We start from the raw sequence: 19,614 nt of genomic DNA on the forward strand, positions 1-19,614 counted from the left end.
ACATTTAGTAGTGGGCTTTGAAAAGTCCTACCACATGCTTTTTGCTGGCATGGAGCGTGTGGTTACGCGCACATGTACAAGTGGAGGCGACATCGCACGCGCGCACCACTCGCGTCATTTTTTTTCAAGTATTGGCCACGCACGCACACAACTCCCGCTTCTCCTCCTCCCCCACCACATAACGCGTTTCGCGGCCGCTCGCGCGCGCGGCCAATGCTTGTTTGTCTGGGCTACGCCTTCCAGTGCATCTAAACCTGAGCTCCATTCCGCGGCCGACTCAAGTGCTGAGCTGCTCACCCGGCAAGCATGGCGATGGATTTCTTGGCTGGCTGTGCAGGAGGTAAGGGCTTCGCTGCAGAGTTGTGCACTCGTCTATCTCCTATTGGTAGTAAAAGAAGACGTTTATGTACTATTCTGAAGGTTTGTCAGTATTTGCAGAGTTTGGCGCCCTGCAAACATTCCGCAACACGTATTATGTACATTTGTTTTCTTTGATTTTATTTTAAGAATACATGGTGCGCTGACACTAACCTGGCCCTTTTTAATCGGGTATGATATTGTTTAATCCTCTAGCTTTTTTATGCTATATGTTGTGCTCCATTCTCCTTCGTTCCTCTTTTAGGACACATAGCCATGGTGGCCGAGTTCGACAAAAATCAGTATTACTGAAGAGAGGAAACCGCAGACCAACAACTGCCTCTTAAAACACTTCACTATTGTATTGGGTTATATGTGTATTTTTAATAGTTTATAACACTTTGGACATTGTGTATTGTAAAGCCACCTTGATTTTACTATTTATCAGCGTAGTGAAATGTTATGCTTAAACTGCTGACAAATTCTGTCCCCACTAATACCTTCTGAGCAGCATAATGTTTTTGTGCGAAATAGGCACCAGACCGGGGATAGTGGAGGTATACTTGGCTGTCCAGTAACAACATGATTACTTTAGGGAGTGGGAGGTAGTTCAGGACCCCAAGGAGACGAATCCGGGATTGAGAAGTTCATAATTCATTTTGTTGCTCGATTTGCTGTTGGTGTATTAAAGCAAATATGCATTCACATTTGTAACAGAATCTTCACTTTTTTAAGCAGTGGTGTTATATTGCTGTACAATACTGCTTCTAGGCCTCCTCTCATCTACCAAACACATGGACACAGTTGTTCTACAGCTATCCACCTTTCAAAAATGACGGAGGGGTTTGGATGTTGCCACCCGTTGGTAAACTTAATAGGAAGTGACCGATGATCCTCCATCTTAATGAGCAACATTGGGGTCCAACTTCTGAGAGCTAGGCCTTCTTTCATAGCACCACCCCGTTGGCGATACTCAAAAAGATGTATTCCCATCCTGTTAATAGGAGGACGCCGATCATGTGCCAACTTCTGAAAGATGGCTTTTATTCTTTTAATGAGTTGACGTAACTCTTTTGGGTGGTTTTCGGACTGCCACCCCCCTCAGACCCTTGCAAATTGCGGAAAAGCTGCCACCTACCACACCAATCCACTGCATACAGCCATGGTCCTCCATCTACTTTGTCAAGAGCTTGATTGTGGAATTCAAACTCATGTTTGTATTACTAATCACTTGGGGACAGATGTGTGTTGTTTCCGTGCACCTTCTCAACCCCATTGGAGAGGTTGGCCCGCTCAACTCCTTGTCTAGCCGGGTGCCTGCATGGTGGGTTGTTATGTTAGTGTTCTGGAGTGGTTGGTAGCCTTCACTATACCTTTTAAACATACAGGGGGTTTCTTGTTCACATCGATAATTGTTAGATTAGAGCAAGTATGTTTTCATCCGTTTCCAAAACACTGCGGGATAGTTACTACTGCTTGCCACCATAGAATCTTCCGACCAGAAACCCAGTCTCTAGCCCCAAGCAATGCGTTCTTGTCCACAGCCTTCTAAGTCAGTGCGAAACCTTGGATTACTCCTAGATTCCAAGACTGCTCTGGGGCTCTCGGATCTCCGCAGTTTAAAGTGGTCATCCGGAAGCGTGATGAGCTTCACTGTAGAAATATTATGCATCTGGAAGCGTGATGAGCTTCATTATAGCAATAGTTTGTATTTAGAAGCGTGACAAGCGTCATTGTGGAAATAGTATGCAACTGGAAGCATGATGAGCTTCATTATAACAATAGTATGCATCTGGAACCGTGATGAGCTTTATTATAGCAATAGTATGTTTTTGGAAGCGTGACAAGCTTTACTGTGGCAATAGTATGTATCTGGAAGCGTGATAAGCTTCATTATAGGATTAGTATGTATATGAAAGCGTCACAAGCTTCACTGTGGATTTAGTATGTATCTGGTAGCGTGATGAGTTTTTTTTCGAAGAATCGCCTCCAGCTATATCAAATCGGCACATTAAGGTTAGTTAGGGGGCTCTTTAAATGTAAGGATATTTGGCCAAAACTCGCCACTCCTCACTGGCTCCCAGCACCCAAGGAAATTAAATCTCCTGCAGTCCATGTCTACCCCTCTCTACCTCTCTCGCTCTACCGCTCTCTCTCTACCCCCCTCTCTCTACCCCCTCTCTTTACCCCCTCCTCTCTCTCTCTTTCTGTCTACACACCTCTCTCTGTCTACACACCTCTCTCTCTCTCTCTCTGTCTGCACACCTCTCTCTCTCTACCTCTAAGTGAAAAGCATTTGCATAGCCAATAGGTCTCGCCTTTGGGGCCTTATAAGTGTTTAACCATTAATGTTGTTGCACCAAGGATATTGTGCTGCATAACTAAATACTTCCCAAAAGCGAGACCTATTAGCTATGCCAATGCTTGTTTTTGCTTTTTGTTATTTCTGCAGTAAACTAAGTTCGAACGTTTCAAGGAATGATGATATCTCGATGGTGCTGAGAACAGTACTGTTAGAATTTGGTTAATCAATGTGAGCTGGAGGGCATTTTCATTGGCCAGTTTGCCAAATGAAGTTGGTAGTGAGAGCTGGGTGTTTTATGCAGTTAGGCAATTTTGCTATATTTGTAAATTTCCATTTTAGACGCATTCATTTTTTGGGAACCATTTGATATCCCCACGCCCACCATTCTTGGTATTATTTACTCATTTAATTGTAGACATGATGTATGGGGGAAATGATAGTGTTCTAAACTGTGATCAATTTCACATTTTTCAGATTTGCTCATCAGCTCGATTGAGATGAATGTGTCGTCCAAGACAGCCACTCTTCATTTGGCAAATGGGTGTAAACTATTGGGTTATCAGTTGGAAACCGACCGACTAATGCGTGCTGTGAAGTGAGTTGAGTAGGGGCTTGCCCAAGTAGTCTTTGCAGTGGTTGTGAAAAGAGGGCTTTGGTATTTTCCATAAAATGTGCCTTCCCTCGTGGGCTAGGTGTTCTCAGAACTGCTGCACATCAAATTATAATTGAAGTCGCCTGTGACTATGACTACCCAGTCTTTTGGTTTTATTTAATAGAGATGTTAGAAAGTGAATTATGTCATTGATTTTGAGTACCTATGTGTCGATCTACAATCCAAATCAGTATTCAAAATGATTAATACAAGAGAAAAAAATCTGTTTTGTTTTTAGTTGTAAGGCCACACCCCATTATCAATGGGAGGCCATTGTCCTCCTTATCAGCCATTGTATATAGTTATGTCGAAACTAATGCTGTTAGCCCACTGGCAGGTCTGCCCCTAAATGATAACTTTGTGACTGGGCTACAGAAGCTTTCATATCCTGGTAAATACAAGGTTTCTGGGCTCCAACTCTTCGTGGTAAATACAAGGTTACTTGGCTCCAAGTCTTCGTGGTAAATACAAGGTGACTTGGCTCCAAGTCTTCGTGGTAAATACAAGGTGACTTGGCTCCAAGTCTTCGTGGTAATTGCTAGGTGACTTGGCTCCAAGTCTTCGTGGTAAATACAAGGTGACTTGGCTCCAAGTCTTCGTGGTAAATGCTAGGTGACTTGGCTCCAAGTCTTCGTGGTAAATACAAGGTGACTTGGCTCCAAGTCTTCGTGGTAAATGCTACGTGACTTGGCTCCAAGTCTTCGTGGTAATTGCTAGGTGACTTGGCTCCAAGTCTTCGTGGTAAATGCTAGGTGACTTGGCTCCAAGTCTTCGTGGTAAATGCTAGGTGACTTGGCTCCAAGTCTTCGTGGTAAATACAAGGTGACTTGGCTCCAAGTCTTCGTGGTAAATGCTACGTGACTTGGCTCCAAGTCTTCGTGGTAAATACAAGGTGACTTGGCTCCAAGTCTTCGTGGTAAATGCTAGGTGACTTGGCTCCAAGTCTTCGTGGTAAATACAAGGTGACTTGGCTCCAAGTCTTCGTGGTAAATGCTAGGTGAATTGGCTCCAAGTCTTTGTGGTAAATACAAGGTGACTTGGCTCCAAGTCTTCGTGGTAAATGCTAGGTGACTTGGCTCCAAGTCTTCGTGGTAAATGCTAGGTGACTTGGCTCCAGGCTCCAAGTCTTCGTGGTAAATGCAAGGTGACTTGGCTCCAAGTCTTCGTGGTAAATAAAAGGTGACTTGGCTCCAAGTCTTCGTGGTAAATGCAAGGTGACTTGGCTCCAAGTCTTCGTGGTAAATACAAGGTGACTTGGCTCCAAGTCTTCGTGGTAAATGCTAGGTGACTTGGCTCCAAGTCTTCGTGGTAAATACAAGATGACTTGGCTCCAAGTCTTCGTGGTAAATGCAAGGTGACCTGGCTCCAAGTCTTCGTGGTAAATGCAAGGTGACTTGGCTCCAAGTCTTCGTGGTAAATGCAAGGTGACTTGGCTCCAAGTCTTCGTGGTAAATGCTAGGTGACTTGGCTCCAAGTCTTCGTGGTAAATGCTAGGTGACTTGACTCCAAGTCTTCGTGGTAAATGCAAGGTGACTTGGCTCCAAGTCTTCGTGGTAAAGGCTAGGTGACTTGGCTCCAAGTCTTCGTGGTAAATACAAGGTGACTTGGCTCCAAGTCTTCGTGGTAAATACAAGGTTACTTGGCTCCAAGTGTTCGTGGTAAATACAAGGATACTTGGCTCCAAGTCTTGTAGGTATATGAAGTGTAACAAAGAAATGTATGAAATGCCATCGTTTAGTAGCTCTGAAGATTCCAAGACAGCTATGTTCGAACAGCATATTTTATAAAGCAAACATTTTACATATTTTATGCTTTGTATGTGTTGTGCTGTTTTGGTATTAGGGAACTGAAGTCAAGTTTATCTATTGTTCTCTATTGTTGTGCAGCACTCATGGCAGCTATGACCAATCTGCTGTATGTTTAGCTTGTGTTTTGTTAATCTCATATTTGACGCAGACTCTTCCGGGAAATGGTGACCATAATTTCTTCTATTTTATGTATGGGAGGACATTTCCAGCCGGCTGTAAATGTCCTCCCATACATAAAATATAAGAAATTATGGTCACCATATCCCGGAAGGGTCTGCGCCAAATATGTGACTTCTCGGCTGGTGTTCTGATAGCCAATTCTTCGTTTACTGGTTTTCTCCTGCTCAGAGATGTGTGGCAAATTAGTGTCTTTTTCCATGAATGTTTGCTAATTTTGAACAGTAGAATTTGCTGGTTTGTTGAAAGTGAGCATGCTGATCTGAATTTCGGTAGCCTGCAGGGCCGATTGATCACAGCGGACCTCGCGGGTCCCAGCTGAGAGGCACAGTACCTTCATGATTGAGGCAGTACTTGAAGCACTGATGTCCCCCTCTGTCTTTGGGCGGTGCAGCGCTGGGCCGTGCAAGATTACTCATGGTGATTGGGAACGCTTGCAATCACGCTGGTTTTCTTCCTGTGGCATCAGCGCGGCCTCCGTAGCCACATCGTCAATGGAAAGGCTAGTTTCTGCAGTAAGGTGGATGCGGCATCAGGAGTGTTTCCCTCAGTTCGGTGGCGATTCTCCTTGGCGAGTGCGGCGCTGGGACACACAGGCTGCTTTGTGTGCACACAAAGAGTTGAACTCGCACTGATCTTGAAAGAAAGAGGATGGGCTCAGGACGTGCTGGGCTTTAAGGAAATACCAATCCAGGCGTGGTCAATCACGGCTCCTAGTCAGGGTGCACTGCTGCCAAACTCACTAGGGACAGAGTTCCGTGGCAGCAGTGCGTAGGTGACATCTTTAATGGCCGTGAGATTTCAGAGAACAGGGGGGCAAGACAACAAGCCCTTGAAGTCACTCTGGGCTTAGTCCTTGGTCCTTTAGCAGGGTAGAGGTCAGCAGGCAGCAGGGCAGCTCAGCTTAGCAAAGCAGGGAAGCAGTTCCTCAAAACAGTCAGTTACAGCAGAGCACAGCAGCCATTACTCCAACAGAGTTCTTTCAAGGTCCAGTCACGCTAGAGCCCTAGTACTTATGCTCAAAAGTGCCTTCGATGTAGGGGGTGACTTCAAAGGGACTCTCTGAAGTACAGAAGGATCCCTTTTCAGCCCAGTCCTGGCTCCAGACTACCAGTAGGGGTAAATCAGCCCTTTGTGTGAGAGCAGTACACAGCCTATTCTGATGAAAGTGTGGTCCACTTGGGGTATCAGTATGTAGATGAATGCAGTTGAATCTCCTGTCACACCCAGCCCTTCCTGTGTTGTGGCTGTCTAGTGTCTAGAGGGAATGCCCTGGTATTGCCGACACAGAGAAAAGGGGAGATGTATCCTCTGGATAGTCGTGGAAGCAAAAAGAGTAGGATTGGGAACCAGCCGCTTGATACAGGAACCCGGGCGGATACAAGGTACGAATGGGAGAGCCAAACTTCCAGCTAGTGACATAAGGGCGTGAGTAGTGAAGCAGGCCCGCCAAGGGATTGAGTCTGTTGTAAGCCATGGCGGCAGTAGCAGCATGCTCTTCTTTTCTCCGTGTCAGTAATACCAGTACCGAAATCCCCACCTGATTTTGGACACAATTTTGAGCGGTAGCGTCGTGCGAATTACAGGCCCCGAACCTCGTCCGACAGATTACTGTCTCAGGCACTATTTGTCTTGTCCTGAAGATGATCCCAGCATCATCGAAACGTCGTCAACTTTTTGCACTCTGGCATACTTCATATCAGTATGTGCTAGAGTGCCCTAATGTATTCTTTGTTGGCCTAATTGCTGTATTTTCTTTGGGCACACCTATGTATTGTCTGAGCTCGTCTTGTTTTAATGTTATTTATGTTCCCACTTGTATGTCTCTTCCTACTTTTGCATTAAATGACTATGTCCAGTTGGACATCCAAATATAGATGTCATTGCTTGTCTATATAAATCTCCACAAATGTTTCTCAGTTGGGGACCATTGTTCCTTTAAATACTTTCTAAAAGTGGCATTTCTAGAATGATAGTGTTAAATCCAACTTTACCAATAAAGAGGATTTATCACCACTATTTCTAATATATTAAACATGAAGCCGCTCCTCCTTTCCAATCAGGAATTACAGCTTAAAATGTGTTTTATTAAGGAATAGTGCTGGTCTATGGAAGGAGTAGTCCTCACAGCAGGGAAAAACAAAGTTAGCTATTTGTCACTGCCAGGGCATGTAAAACTTAAAAGTACATATTCTGCCTTTTAGTTTCAAAGCACACTCCCCTTAGGGTCTCTTAGGGTCTACCGTAGAGGGGACTTGTGTGTAGTAAAAGGCTTGTTTAAAGCCTGGTAAATGTAGATTTAAATGCCAAGCCGAAGTGGCAGAAAACTGCACACATAGGCCCTACAATTGCAGGCCTGAGACCGGTTTGAAATGTTGCTTGTGTGGGTGCCACAACCACTGCTGCAGGCCCACTAGTAACATTTAGATTACAGGCCCTGGGTATATGGTATACCACTTTACAAGGGACTTACAGGTTACCTAAATATGACATTCAGGTATACACTAATGTCGACATGTTTCGTGGAGAAGCACATGCACTTTTACACTGATAAAGTACTCAGGATATTGAATACCTCCCTCTCATCAGCAACCGTACCTACCAAATGGAAACAAGCGAAGGTTATCCCGCTGCTTAAAAAAACCCAGGCAGACCCCTCTGACCCCTCCAACTATAGGCCAATTTCTCTCCTCCCTGCCTTCTCTAAAGTTCTAGAGAAACATGTGAACCAGCAATTATCATCATACCTTGAAAGAACTGCCTACTACATGCCAGCCAATCAGGCTTTTGCCCTAATTACAGTATCAAAACAGCACTGTTGGAGGTTGTGGACTCTATCCGACTCGGTCTGGAAATGGGCGACAGGGCGCTGCTGGTCCTGTTGGACCTATTGTCCGCTTTCAATACTATCTCGCACCATATTCTCCTGACCCGTCTCCACTCGATTGGCAATGGAGGGCTGGCCTGGAAATGGCTGGCATCTTTCCTCGAGGGGAGGGACAGGAGGTATGGTGCCATCCCTTCTCAGCCAATTCCCACAAGCTGAATGTTGGTGTCCCTCAGGGTTCTGCCATGAGCCAGACTTTGTTCAATATCTACCTCACACCTCTGGCTATTTTGGCAGAATCCTTAGGGGAAAAAATTGTGTCTTATGTAGATGACACCCAGCTGCTGTTCTTGTGCAAGAAAAATGAGCCCAGCCCAGGCAAGTTAATTAGTGCTTGCCTCTCAGCAGTATTTGGGTGGCTGCCTGTGAACCAAACTAAATTTAATGCGGAAAAGACGGAGCTGCTTTGCTTAGGTTTAGATGCAGAGATACCCTTGCAGTCCTTCTGGCCACCGGATGCACCCCCCTCTTATCAAAAGTCAGGTGGTGAAAAACTTGGGCTTTAAATTTGATAGTCAACTACTATTCCATACCCAAGTAAACTCAGTAGTGGGCACCAGTTTTGCCCTCCTACGACTTCTTCGGAATTTTTTGATCCTGTTGTCCTTGGCGGCCAGACAACAAGAGATTCAAGCCCTGATCATATCACGTCTTGAATATGGGAACGGCCTTTACTTAGGCATGCCGAAGTACCTGATGGTTAGGCTTCAGCTGGTCCAGAACGCAGCAGCCCGAACTATTTTCGGGCTCCCCCGTTATGCTCACGTGTCCAGCCTTTTCAGGAGTCTTCATTGGCTGCTAGTGAGGAAAAGGATTATCTTTAAAACACTGCTTGTGACTCAGAAAGCCTTATACGGAATGGGCCCGGGCTATTTAAAACACAGGATTTTGTTCTATACACCACAGAGGAATCTCCGTTCTGCAAATCTTTTCCTGGCCAGTACCCCACGTATCAAAAAGGCTAGGGCAGGGGGAAAGGCCCTCTCCTTTCTGGGCCCGTCCGTTTGGAACAAACTGTCTCTGACTCTTAGAAGCATCAAGTCAACGCCCGTGTTTCGGAAGAAGATGTAAACTTGGCTTTTTTTCCTGCACATTACTCCTTGCTGCCCCCGCTGACACTCTTCGGCAATTAGCGCCAGGACATCCTTCGGAGTAGCAGCTGCACTTTATAAATGAACATACATAGACATTGAGTCCTAAGGCCAACAAAAAGACACAGCAAATATAGGAGGCAAAAGGCAAAAAGTTGGGGGTAGGTCTAACACTCGGTATTCCTTGATTTTCCTGAATATGGGCCATCCAACTTACCTTAAATCTTCTTCCAGCCTCACATAGTTCACTGGTCTTCATTTGCTGCCTTTTTGCTGCCTTTTTCATTCTTGGATTTGATTTTTTGTTATTTGTTTTGTTTCAATGTATTTTTGGATGCTCCATTTCTCACTAAGCTTCTCTGATCCAGCTTTATATCGTCTTATTATTATGTATTATGTTATGTTCTTATACCCGTCTCATTCAAACTCCCCCCCCCCCCCTTTGCGACCTTTTCAGTTGTGCTCTTGTCACATCAACCTCCCATTTTAGAAATTTCTCCCTCTACCTGTATATTTCCCTGTCCTTTGTAGCTTGCCATTTTCTTAATAGTTGATAGGTGGTTGTAGGATTAATTCAGTTTGTATTACATTTTACTCATTTATGTACTGAGAGCTTTGGTGTGTATAGTACCCGATGTATATAATTAAATAAAGTCACATACAGTTCTGTGGGACTAAACCCAGCCCTTACAAATCGCTGCGCCTACCCCTGACACTGTTACAGAGCCGATTGATGGCCACTTGCTGAGGCCTCCTCATTTGGTTGCAAAGCCTACCCCTGACCTATTAGAAAGCCCACATTTGGCTGGGTACAGATCCCACCCCTGAGTATTTGCAGAGCGACCCCTACCTGTTTGCAGAGCCCATCTTGGACTAGTTACAGAGCTGACCGCTCTTTGATTACAGACCTGACCTCTGCTTGGTTATTGAATCAATTCACAGAGCTTATTCCTGGCCGGTTGTGAACTGACCCATGGCTGGTTGTAGAGGTCACTCCGACCTGTTGCAGGACCTACCTTTGGCTAGTTACAGAGCTGACCGCTGTCTTGTTACAGACCCCAGTCTCTGCCTGGTTAAAGACCCCCAAACCTCTGCCTGGTTACAGACCCCCAAACCTCTGCCTGGTTACAGAAACCCAAACATCTGCGTGGTTACAGAAACCCAAACATCTGCCTGGTTACAGACCCTCAAACCCTGCCTGGTTACAGATCCCCAGCCTCTGCCTGGTTACAGACCCCCAACCTCTGCCTGGTTACAGACCCCAAACCTCTGCCTGGTTACAGAACCCCATCCTCTGCCTGGTTACAGAACCCCATCCTCTGCCTGGTTAAGGATCCCAACCTCTGCCTGGTTACAGATCCCAACCTCTGCCTGGTTACAGACCCCAAACCTCTGCCTGGTTACAGACCCCAAACCTCTGCCAGGTTACAGACCCCAAACCTCTGCCTGGTTACAGACCCCAAACCTCTGCGTGGTTACAGACCCCAAACCTCTGCCCGGTTACAGATCCCAACCTCTGCCTGGTTACAGATCCCAACCTCTGCCTGGTTACAGATCCCAACCTCTGCCTGGTTACAGATCCCAACCTCTGCCTGGCTACAAATCCCAACCTCTGCCTGGTTACAGACCCCAAACCTCTGCCTGGTTACAGAACCCCAAACCTCTGCCTGGTTACAGAACCCCAACCTCTGCCTGGTTACAGATCCCAACCTCTGCCTGGTTACAGATCCCAACCTCTGCCTGGTTACAGACCCCCAACCTCTGCCTGGTTACAGATCCCCAACCTCTGCCTGGCTACGGACCACAAACCTCTGCCTGGTTACAGAACCCCAAACCTCTGCCTGGTTACGGACCCCAAACCTCTGCCTGGTTACAGAACCCCAACCTCTGCCTGGTTACAGAAACCCAAACATCTGCGTGGTTACAGAAACCCAAACATATGCTTGGTTACAGACCCCCAAACCCTGCCTGGTTACAGACCCCCAACCTCTGCCTGGTTACAGACCCCCAACCTTTGCCTGGTTACAGACCCCCAACCTTTGCCTGGTTACAGACCCCCAACCTTTGCCTGGTTACAGACCCCCGACCTTTGCCTGGTTACAGAACCCCGACCTCTGCCTGGTTACAGACCCCAAACCTCTGCCTGGTTACAGACCCCCAACCTCTGCCTGGTTACAGACCCAAACCTCTGCCTGGTTACGGACCCCAAACCTCTGCCTGGTTACAGATCCCAACCTCTGCCTGGTTACAGATCCCAACCTCTGCCTGGTTACAGACCCCAAACCTCTGCCTGGTTACAGACCCCAAACCTCTGCCTGGTTACAGAACCCCATCCTCTGCCTGGTTACAGATCCCAACCTCTGCCTGGTAACAGATCCCAACCTCTGCCTGGTTACAGATCCGAACCTCTGCCTGGTTACAGATCCCAACCTCTGCCTGGTTACAGACCCCAAACCTCTGCCTGGTTACAGACCCCAAACCTCTGCCTGGTTACAGAACCCCATCCTCTGCCTGGTTACAGATCCCAACCTCTGCCTGGTTACAGATCCCAACCTCTGCCTGGTTACAGATCCCAAACCTCTGCCTGGTTACAGAACCCCAAACCTCTGCCTGGTTACAGAGCCCCAAACCTCTGCCTGGTTACAGAACCCCAACCTCTGCCTGGTTACAGACCCCAACCTCTGCCTGGTTACAGACCCCAACCTCTGCCTGGTTACAGACCCGAATCTCTGACTGGTTACAGAACCCCAACCTCTGCCTGGTTACAGAACCCCAACCTCTGCCTGGTTACAGATCCCCAAACCTCTGCCTGGTTACAGAAACCCAAACATCTGCGTGGTTACAGAAACCCAAACATCTGCCAGGTTACAGACCCCAACCTCTGCCTGGTTACAGACCCCATAGACGAAGCCTGCTCCTGACCGATTGTAGAGGCTACACTTCACCAGCTGCAGAGCCCACCTCTGGCTAGTTACAGAGCCCACCCCTGACCGGTTGCAGAGTCCACTTCTGGTTAGTTATACAGCCCACCTCTGACCAGTTGCAGAGTCCACCTCTGGTTAGTTATGCAGCCCACCTCTGAGCAGTTACAGTGCCTATGCCTGCCCGGTTGCTGAGCTCCCCTTAAGAGGTTGCAGAGCCCTGACAGTATGCACACCCCAAACCTGATTAATTACAACCCCCAGCCCAGGCTGGCTGCAAAGCCCTGCCCTGGGCTATTGCAGATCTCACCCCGATTGATTGCAGAGCACACTCCGGACAGGTTATTGAGTTCACCGCTGGTGGATTACAGGTTCACTGCTGATTGTTACAGATCCACCCCTGAGCCGTCAGAGGCCCCTCTCTGACCGGTTGCAGGGCTCTCTTCATGATTATTTCCGGACTTTTTCCCCCAGTGCCACAGTATCCTAGAGGGGATTTAGTGCCTCACATAAGATACTGGATTGTTACTCTGTTAGAATGGTGCTCTTCCCTTTCTGTCCAACCATGAGCATGGGTAAGACGCAGGATGGAGCTGGGTACCCTACAGAATGTGTGCAGAGGGAGCCAGCCAGGCAAGCCGTCTGCTCTTGTGTAATCCATCCTCGGACAGTAAACTGCTGGAGAGGACTCATTCGAGGGCTTTCTGTGCACAGTTCAGATGAGCTCTGTTAATGCGAAAGCAGGGATTACGTCGCCTAATCCCTGGTTTCCCATTTTAGTCACATATTTTTCTTGCATTTGATAACATTTGTAAGCATAGCAAGCGGAAATGGTTTCTGTGCTCTGTGTGGCTCCCTGGGTCTAGCGTGCAGTGCTGAAGGAGGCGGCGAGAGGACTAGCCCATAGGTAAGGTGGGGATCCAGCAGCTCCGAGGCCTGAGTAGAAGCTGCCCTGAAGACCCAGGATACCCCAGCCGTGCTTGAAATGCTGGTGTCCAAGGCTGACGCTCCCACGCGACGCCGTCCCTGGGCAGATTTTTTGTTTATAAAATATTTTTATTTTCATTTTGTATCAACCAAAAAACGAAAAGAATCTTGTCACATGTGTAGGAGAGTAGGGTCTGCTTTCTATGTTCACCCCCACTTTTTGCTTTTGCTTTACTGGTTTTCGACTTAGATGTGGCTGTGGGCCTGCTAATCAGACCCACAGCCCTGCTGTTCTCTCTCTAAATTAATACTATGTACTTTAGGTGCATAACCCCTTTGGATAGGATCACCTTATTGGCCCCTGTACAGTGTACCCTAGGTACCCAGGGCATAGGTGTACCCTAGGCCTACCAGGGGCTGCAGCATGTATTATGCCACCCCTGGCCTGGCCTTCCATTTTGACACAACTGGCTGATCACTCAGCTGGGGCAAGGTCGTGTAATCACCCCTTGCTTAGGTGTAGTATTCCTATACCTAACTTACATATAGACACATGTGTACCTATCAGTCACTCCTATGGCAGGCCTTGACAATCCTGGAGGCAGAGTGCTTGGTAACATGTGAGATGGTGCTCTAGCATGAGCTGAGCCTGTCTGCAGCTTTCGGAACCTTGTCCTTATAGCTGTTCTATGATATAGCCTACCATATACTCTTAAAGTGCCTTATAATCTTAGACGGTTATGGTAACGATGGTTTGGCTTTATCAAAACATGTCGTGTAAGGTGTCTAACACTAGGGAATAATACCCCCATGCCATTTCTGGACATGAGAATATTATTCCCCCCTTCTAGAGGGAAAGACATGTTAAAATCATACTTCAACTGTTAGCCTCTGACCAAAGCCTCAGCATCACAAAATGGATGCTGCTGCCACGACACAAGTCTGACCTCCTGCAGCTGGGAGTGATCCCAGCCAGGGAGGCCTGGACAATAGGTTTCCTGCTTGGGGAGGTGCTAGCACCTCCCCAGACAGCCTTTAGTGTATTGGGGCAGGGTGGGCTGAAAGGAATGAGACATGCCTGGGGCACACAAGGTGTTCCTTGCATAGTCCAGTTCAAACCGGCGCTGGGGCACTCCAGCCCCAGCTCTGGCGCGAAACTGGACAAAGGGAAGTGGGTGTAACCACCCCCTCCCAGGTCCCACCCATAAGGCGTGACCTAGCAGGTATCCCAGCCCCCCAGATTAGTATAAGAGTGGGAGTTGGGCCTCAAGACTTTAGATTATCCTGAACCTGCAAAACTGAACAGAAACTCTGGACCTTCGACATTCGACGAAAGAAGAAGACTGAAGAATCTCCCTTGTAGCCAAGGAGTGGCTACCCTGTGCAAACAGGCACCATCAAGAGACTACCCTTTGCTTTGCGACCGTTCTACGAGGAACCGACTGCAGAGCCCGACCAGAGCCTTGATTTCCAGACTTCTCCGACCCTCATCCACATCTGCAGCAGAGCTGAGATCCGTGGAGGCGACGAGCGACGTGGGACCGGCTACCTGGGAAAAGTGGCTAGTAACTTACAGCGCAGCTTCTGAGGTACCCTCGAAGTTGTGCACCGGGGATTGAGAAGCCCCAACCCCAAGCACCATCTGCACCGAAGACCAGCCCCCCACACTCCACGAGTCCTGCGTGGGGCCCTTCAGCATTTTCCTGCTTGCCGCGTCTGTCCGGTTGCTTGCCCGCTGGCTAGTGGCCTTTGTGACGACGCTCCCTGAAATCTTCTGCGCTGGTTTGGCTCCTCCAGACTGGCTCCCGCTTCTCTGCAAAGAAGAAGCACCCCAGACCTTCCTGGTCTGCACCAGAAGCAAGTCCTTTGTTCGTCGTGGGTTCCGCTTGCCAAGGCTTGGTGAGTCCTAGTCCAACTTCGACGCCGCCGACAGCAAGAGCCTTCGTGGGACAGCTCGCCTCCTGGTCCTGGTCGTCCTCGACGCTCCCTGGTCCTCCTGGCTGCAGCGACAAGCTTCACCTTCACCTGCAACTCTTCACGACATCGCCTGGTTCCTTCCTGGTTCCACGTGGTCACTGGCTAGTGACCTTGACTCTGTCCCTTCTGCTTGCAGGTTTCTTCTCTTCTTGATCCCAGCCTTGGGATCCACCGGACACTCTCCCCTGACTGCCTGTCAGCATCTTTCTTCAGGCATCCATAGGAGTCGACGACGAAAACGACGCAACTTCACCCCTATGCACCCGCAGCCTGTGGGCTAGGTAACTTGGGTACTCCGGTGCTCATCAGGATAGTGACTATCCTAGTGTCTAGTTTTCAAGTCTCAACTTCCTAGCTACTCCGGAAGTGTCCTAAATCTACCGTTTTCTAAACTGTACTATTGCTATTGACTGTTACGCATTACGCGTGAGTGTTTCCACTCTGCACACGAATCCCGTGGGCCTCCCACTTCCTAACTAACGCTAGTGTAGTGTAGCCCCAGCGATTCCCTAGGCCTAGGCCTATTCTATTTCCGTGACAGTGGTTCTTATACCACTTATTTAGTATATGGTTTGCGTGGCCCCTAGGGCCTAACTGTATTACTTACCTGTGTGACTTACTGTATGCATTAATAAGACTGTGTTGTACTTACCTCTAATCTCATAAAGAGTGCTGAGGGTTTGCTTAGAATAAATACACTTTATTTTATATATATATCTGTTGTGGTGTCCTTTCATTTGGTATTCAAGGGATTATATATGGTATCACAGCTGGCTTCACATGCCATTCAGAGTTTAGCCTAAGACTGCTCTTGTCCATGCTACCACTAGGATAGCTGGTCTATAAGGTTGACTTTACAACCAATCACCATAAGGGTATTTGGACTGATATAAGGTGTACACTATAACTAGTGACATCATACATCAGGCCAACTTCTCACATTGGTGAGCAGCGGTTGGGATCTGAGCTTGCTGTTGTAATACCATTGTAATCTTGAGATACTAAATTGAAAGATCACACAGATATTGTCTAGGTACATATAACATAGATTATTATACTTAAGTCCTACTGGACTTTGTAGTTGTAGGTTGAAGGGAGTAACACACCCTGACTACAACTACTAGAAAGGTTTAGTAGATACAACTAGTGTAGGTAGGTGCACACACCACACCCTCACTAGATCATGTCTCTGAGAGTAGATCAAGTAGATGCTCTCTCAGGAGGATCAGGTCTGCAAAAGATCCCCTCTAGATATGATACCTTAACATTCCAGGAGATGAGACACTTGTGTACCTCCAGAGGAATAAAACAGGGTGCAAACCCTACCCTCCTTCAGTTAAGACAACTCCTAGAGGAGTATGATGCTCAGAGGGCATCTCAGGCAGGTGCCCTAGGCACAGAGGAGGGTCTACCCACCACAGAGGAGTCAGATGGGGCTTCAGATGGGGAGGTAGACAGCCAGAGCCAAGTAAGGAGACTTAGCCAGGCTAACTTAAGTTTACATGGGAGTTTGCATGGGGTCCCCCCATACAGACCCACAAGTAGGCATTCACAGAGAAGCAGGAGGGACAGATCCCCTTCAAGGGAATCCATCCACTCCCATGTCTCTAGCATCTCTAATGCTTCCTCTCACAGGGGAATGACTTCACCTGAGAGAAAGGAGCATGCAGCCAGAATGAGGGAGGCTAATCTGAGGATTCAGAGGGAAGAACTTGCCCTTGCCAAAGAGAAGCTTGCTCTGGCTAGTGAGCAAAAGTTAAGTGGGTTAGAACCCACTGGTGGCAGCAACATTCCTAGAGATAGAGACAGGCACTATGATAATAGAAACCTGAGCAAGATTGTCCCTCCCTACAAGTGTGGGGATGACATCCACAAATGGATAACTGCTTTGGAGAGAGCTTGCAAAGTACAGCAGGTACCCCAAAGTCAGTGGGCAGCTATCTTGTGGCTCTCCTTCTCTGAGAAAGGAAGAGACAAGCTCCTCACAGTTAGTGATGAGGATGCAGATAATTACACTGTCCTGAAGAGTGCTCTGATTGATGGGTTTGGCCTAACCACTGAACAATACAGGTTGTTGTTCATGGATACCCAGAAGACACAGACTCAGGACTGGACTGACTTTGTAGATTGTGCCACTAAGGCTCTGGAAGGCTGGCTAATGGGAAGTAAGGTTAAGGACTATACAGGATTGTATAATTTGATCATGAGAGAGCAAATACTTAACAACTGTCAAAACCAGCTATTGCATCAACACCTGATTGATTCTGATCTGACTTCTCCCCAAGAATTGGGAAAGAAGGCAGATAGATGGGTCAGGACTAGAGTTAAGCAGAAAAACCAGAACCAGGGCGGTGATCAGAAAAAGGCAGACCAGAAGGGTAATGAGCAGAAACAAAAAGACCAGAAGTCTTCACCAGGCCCCCAAAAGGCTCAGGGGGAGGGTGGTTCCAAAAAGGATAAGAAGAAAGATGGCCAAAAGAAACCATGGTGCAACTATTGTAAGTCCAACTCACATTGGTTTAGTGAGTGCACCAAAAAGGATAAGCCCCCAGCCACCATTGCCCCTAAGGCAACTGTACCTCCTAGTTCAGCTGTAAGTGGTTGTTCCCAGCAAAAGGGTGTAGTAGGGTTAACCCTGGGAACTGAGGAGGACTCTGGCCTAGTCAGAGTACCTACTCAGGCTGTTCTGATCTGTGATGGGGACTTAGCTTTGTCCTCTACTGTAGGCCCCAGTAACCTGGGCAAGTACAGACAGACACCTTTTATCAACCAAAGAATGGCTCAGGCCTACAGGGACACTGGAGCTAGTGTCACAATGGTGACACCTGCTTTTGTGGACCCTGGACAGATCATACTAGGTGAGAATTACCTAGTGACCAACGCTAGCAATGCCACTACCTCCCATAGTGTGGCTATTGTTAACTTCTCCTGGGGAGGGGTAACTGGCCTCAAGAAAGTTGTTGTTAGTTCAGACCTTCCTGTAGAGTGTTTACTGGGCAATGATCTTGAAACTTCAGTTTGGTCTGAAGTGGAGTATAGGACCCATGCAGAAATGCTGGGGATAGATGCACATGTCCTTGCTGTGACCAGGTCACAGGCCAAAAAGTGCAACACTGAACAAGTGCTGGATCCTGAAACTATGGACCAGTCACAACCCAAGAGAAAGAGCAGTAGGGTTAAGGCTGTGCCTTCCCCCCTGCCTCAGGTAGTGGATCAGCCCTCCCAGGAGGATGATTCTGAGAGCCCTGAAGGAACTGTCCTAGAAGAACTTGAACCTGATCAGGTTGAGTTTCTTGGGACAGGGGGACCTTCCAGGGCAGATCTGAGGCAGGCTCAATTAGACTGCCCCTCTCTTGAACCCCTCAGACAGCTGGCCGCTGCTGAGGCTGCAGGGAATGCTCAAGGTACCCATAGAGTGTATTGGGATGAAGGGCTACTGTATTCAGAGGCTAGAGACCCCAAGCCTGGTGCATCCAGGAGGTTGGTCATACCACTGAAGTTCAGAGGCTTCCTTCTAACCTTGGCCCATGATATTCCCCTTGCAGGACATTTAGGCCAGAACAAGACTTGGGACAGGCTTGTCCCTCACTTTCACTGGCCCCATATGTCAGAAGATACTAAGGAGTTTTGTCGCTCCTGTGTCACCTGCCAAGCCAGTGGCAAATCAGGTGGCACCACAAAGGCCCCCCTCATACCACTACCTGTGGTGGGGGTCCCCTTTGAAAGAGTGGGCATAGATATTGTAGGACCAATGGACCCACAAACAGCATCTGGGCACAGATTCATACTGGTGATAGTGGACCATGCCACCAGGTACCCAGAAGCAATTCCCCTGAGGACCACAACAGCTCCTGTTGTGGCAAGGGCCCTGCTTGGAGTATTCTCCAGAGTGGGCTTTCCAAAGGAGGTCATTTCTGACAGAGGTGCCAACTTTATGTCAGGCTACTTGACTGCAATGTGGAAGGAGTGTGGTGTTAACTATAAGTTCACCACACCCTATCACCCACAGTGCAATGGGCTTGTTGAGAGATTCAACAAGACCCTAAAGGGAATGATAAAAGGATTACCAGACAAGCTTAGGCGAAGATGGGACATCCTTTTACCCTGCCTTCTGTTTGCTTACAGAGAGGTCCCACAAAAGGGGGTTGGCTACAGCCCTTTTGAGCTTTTGTTTGGGCATCCTGTAAGAGGACCCCTGTGTTTGGTGAAGGAAGGATGGGAGAGACCTCTCAGACAACCCAAACTAGACATAGTGGATTATGTACTTGGTCTCCGCTCCAGGATGGCAGAGTATATGAAGAAGGCTTCTAAAAACCTTGAGGCAAGCCAAGAACTCCAAAAAGCTTGGCATGACCAAAAGGCTGTACTGACTGTTTACCAGCCAGGACAGAAAGTGTGGGTGTTGGAGCCAGTGGCCCCAGCAGCACTCCAAGACAAATGGTCTGGACCCCACACTATTGTTGAGAAAAAGGGAGAAGTCACCTACTTGGTGGACCTTGGGACTCCCAGAAG

At 47.9% G+C, this 19,614-nt stretch overlaps 1 protein-coding gene across 3 annotated transcripts in view; it reads left to right on the plus strand.

Annotated features, from left to right (window-relative positions):
* The window catches only part of LOC146871773 (S-adenosylhomocysteine hydrolase-like protein 1), a 906,307-nt gene that overhangs the window by 444,405 nt on the left and 442,288 nt on the right, over window positions 1-19,614 (plus strand). The window lies entirely within an intron of this gene.

This window comes from Triturus cristatus, chromosome 1_1 (genome assembly GCF_964204655.1).
Source record: "Triturus cristatus chromosome 1_1, aTriCri1.1, whole genome shotgun sequence".
NCBI classification, from domain to species: Eukaryota; Metazoa; Chordata; class Amphibia; order Caudata; family Salamandridae; genus Triturus; species Triturus cristatus.